Raw genomic sequence first — 4,385 nt, forward strand, 5'->3', positions numbered from 1 at the left:
TTCTTCTAATATCCTTTTTGGAGTTTCCAAAATTTTCGGTTATCACCATTCATCTTCCTTAAGTTGGTTTGAACTTTGATATCTAGTTTATAAAAACTTTACTTTGGTTTCTCGCGTGACGTTGTTTTTTCATCATTGAGTTTCAACTTGGTACTTTTAGTTGGATTTCTTCAATTATAAAGTTTATCTTTTTCGAACTTCTCTTTGGACTTGAAATCTTTATTTTAGTTCTGAAATCTCCATTTCCTAAATTTTGTATAAACTTTTGCTTACTAGTTTATGAAAAGAAAATAGTTGCTTGCATTTAAACCTTGCGGCTTTTCTGTGCTCTGACATTTAGACTTATAACAAAGTTCTAGAGTTACATTTCTCTTTTTATCGAAAAAATATCTTGGTTGCGGGCAAGTTGTGTACAACATTTGGTTGCATCCTTTTGATTTTATGAAAACCGTAGTTTGCTTGTACCGAACGATTTATTGGATTATCCGTTGACGGTTAATTTTTCATCCATAAGTTTAAATTTTGTATTTTTGGTTGGATTTATTGATTTTGTAACGTTCTTATTACATCGGTTCTTCAAATATCCTTTTTTGGAGTTTCCAATTTTTTTTTGGTTGTCACGGTTTGTCTTCCTAAAGTTTGTTTGAACTTTGTTTTTTGGTTTAATAAAACAAAATATTCATTTTGCATTGTGGCCTAACCGTTTAATTTTGCTCTGACGTTAATTTTGAAGTTATAATTGAGTTGTATTGTTGGGTTTCCCTCTTTATTGAAACCAGATAACTTTGTTGTCAGCTGGATTGATGCATTTTTTTTGCACCTTGAAGCTTTTATGAAAATCGCAGTTTCCATGTGACAAACGTTTCTAGGTATTTCCCTTGACGCTTCTCTTTCCGTCCTTTTGTTTAAACTTTATGGTTTCAGCTGGATTTCTTTATTTTGGAATGTTACTATTTATTCATGCTTTTGACATGCTATTTGGACTTAATTTATTTTGGTTTCTCGAGTGGCGGTTGTTTTTTCACCCTTGAATTTCAACTTGGTACCATCTTTTTGGAACTTCTCTTTCGAGTTTAAAACTTTATTTTAGTTCTGAAATCTCAATTTCCTAAATTTTATATGTACTTATGCTTTCTAGTTCGGGAAAAGATTGCTTGCATTTAAACCTTGCGGCTTTTTTGTGCTCTGGTGTTTTATCGTAGACTTGTAACTAAGTTCTAGAGTTACGTTTCCCTGTTTATCGAAAAAATATCTTGGTTGCGGGCTAAACGATTACATTTGGTTGCATACTTTTGGTTTTATGAAAACCGTAGTTTGCTTGTACCGAACGATTTATTGGATTCTCCGTTGACGCTCTATTTTTCATCCATAAATTTAAATTTTGTACTTTTAGTTGGAATCCTTGATTTTGTAACGTTTTTCTTGCATCGATTCTTCAAATATCCTTTTTAGGGTTACCAATTCTTTTTGTTGTCACGGTTCAGCTTCCTTATGTTTGTTTGAACTTTGTTTTTTGGTTTATAAAAACAAAATATTCTTTTGCATTGAAGCCTGACCGTTTTATTTTGCTCTAACGCTGATTTTGAACTTATTAATTGAGTTGTTGATGTTCGTCTTCCGGTTTATTGAAAAAAAATAACTTTGTTGTAAAGTGGACCCATGCATTTTGTTGCTCCTTGAAGCTTTTTCGAAAATTGCGATTTCCTTGTATTGATCGTTTTCACGTTTCAATGTTCCGTCTTTTCATTCGAACTGAACGCTTTTAGTTGGATTTCTTTATTTTCGAACTTTCTCTTGTATTAATGCTTTTGATGTTCTCTTAGGACATTAAATCTTTAATTTAGTTTTGAAATATCAGATTTCCTAAGTTTTGTTTGAACTTACAAGTTTGTGAAAAGAAAATATTTGCTTGTATTTAAATCTTGGGCTTTTTTGTGCTCTACCAGTTTCATTTTTGACTTATAACAAAGTTGTAGAGTTACGTCTCCCTGTTTATCCAAAAAATATGTTGGTTGCGGGCTAGAGGTCTACATTTGGTTGCATCCTTTTGATTTTAAGAAAACCGTAGTTTGCTTGTTCCGAAAGATTTATTGGCTTCTTCCATAAGTTTAATTTTGTACTTTTAGTTGGATTCCTTGATTTTGTAGCGTTCTTCTTGCATAGATTCTACACATCCTTTTTGGAGTTTCCAATTTTTTTCGGTTGTCACGCTTCGTCTTCCTTAGGTTTTTTTGAACTTTGTTTTCTGGTTTATAAAAGCAAAATGTTCTTTTGCATTAAGGCCTAACTGATTTATTTTGCTCTTATAATTGAGTTGTAGAGTTCGGTCTCAATTAGTGTGCATAACCGTGTTCTGAAATCTATAGACAGCGGCGTTCATCTTCTTATGTAGTCCAAACTGTAAAAGACATACCCAGTAGACTCCATGAATTTAGGCTAAATTTTTTAACAGTAGCTTGCAGACATACCCAGTAGATCCCATGAATTTAGGCTAAATTTTTTGACTTCGCATCATGGTCTAAAAATTCATAAAACACTGCATAGTCCCAACCTGAAAACAATAGGTAACCTCGTTGTCGAATTTGTGTAGCCCAATCTAGAAGGGATAGAATCTTGGTTCCTTTAGGGTAGCTCAAAACCGTACCGATCAATCTCTCTGATTTTATTATCTAATTTTTTTTGAACCTTTAGAACTTGACCTAAAAATTCGGTAAACATAGTAGACCTGTAAATTCCAGAATTGCATCACTTATCTTGACCACTTTCTTTAAAATAATCTAATTATCCAAAAAATCACCATTCCTTCCCAGATTGGAAAAAATCTTTGTTAGGATCATGAATATAATTTTTTTCTAATTTATCACCCATCTAACATAGTCTTTTCGTGCCTCAGGACTGGATAGGACAGGATCTGGCACATAGACCTATTTAGCTCTTCCATTAAAATTTCTAGATAAACTCCCATTTAAAAATTTTATTGTTTTTAAACCCAGAGACAAAACATGTAACCTTTGCAAGCCCCACAAGCCTAAATGGAAATATCATACTAGGAGTAAGTCATAAGCAAACTATGTAATTTAAGTTGAGATGGCTCAGTGTGCAAATTTTGTGCCCCTTTACGGTCGGATGCAAGATTTGTACATTGCAGCAACTCACAAACATGGTTTGGGAACTTGACTTGTAGGTTTTGAAAACTTCTCGAAGATGATCCATTTGTTTTAAAATTACCATCTTTTTCCAAGATAAGGAGAAGTTTGTTACGAGTCTGAGTTAAATTTTTTTTTTAATTGTGTCACCTTATCCTAGCCTATAGCCTATAAAGAGTTGCAACCCTTCCCATGCCCATGAAGAATCTTAAGTAGGATCAATAGTCTCAAGAATAATTTTCCCGAAAGGATTGTTCTATGGCGCATGTATGTAATACAAAATATCTTCATAAGCATTGTATCATTTCATGCATGCATCACATCATTTCGTTCATCATGATATCATGGCATACATCCTTGCCTTTTCAAGAACGATTTTTTGGTTTCTCCATTGACGCTTCATTTTTCATCCATAAGTTTATGTTTTGTACTTTTAGTTGGATTCCTTTATTTTCAAACGTTATTGTTGCATCGGTTCTTCAAATATCCTTTTCGGAGTTTCCAAAATTTTCGGTTATCACCATTCGTCTTCCTTAAGTTGGTTTGAACTTTGATATCTGGTTTATAAAAACTTTACTTTGGTTTCTCGCGTGACGGTTGTTTTTTCATCATTGAGTGTCAACTTGGTATTTTCAGTTGGATTTCTTCAATTATAAAGTTTCTCTTTTTGAAACCTCTCTTTGGACTTCAAAGCTTTATTTTATTTCTGAAATCTCCATTTCCTAAATTTTTGTATAAACCTTTGCTTACTAGTTTGTGAAAAGAAAATAGTTACATGCATTTAAACCTTGCGGCTTTTTTGTGCTCTGGCATTTAGACTTGTAACAATGTTCTAGAGTTACGTTTCCCTGTTTATCGAAAAATGTCTTGGTTGTTGGCTAGTTGTCTACATTTGGTTGCATTCTATTGATTTTATGTTGATTGTTGTTTGGTTATTCCAAACGATTTATTGGTTTCTTCGTCGACGCTTCATTTTTCATCCATAAGTTTAAATTTTGTACTTTTAGTTGGATTTCTTTATTTTGTAACATTCTTCTTGCATCGATTTTTCAAAAATTCTTTTTGGAGTTTCCTTTTTTTTTTTGGTTGTAGCGGTTCGTCTTCCTAAAGTTTGTTGGAACCTTTTTTTCAATTTGCATTGAGGCGTAACAGTTTTATTTTGCTCCGATGATAATTTCTTGAAAATCGTAGTTGTTTTGTCCCGAACGATTTATTGGTTTCTCCGTTGACACGTCATTT

The sequence above is a fragment of the Oryza sativa genome, chromosome 2 (assembly GCF_034140825.1).
Source record: "Oryza sativa Japonica Group chromosome 2, ASM3414082v1".
NCBI lineage: Eukaryota > Viridiplantae > Streptophyta > Magnoliopsida > Poales > Poaceae > Oryza > Oryza sativa.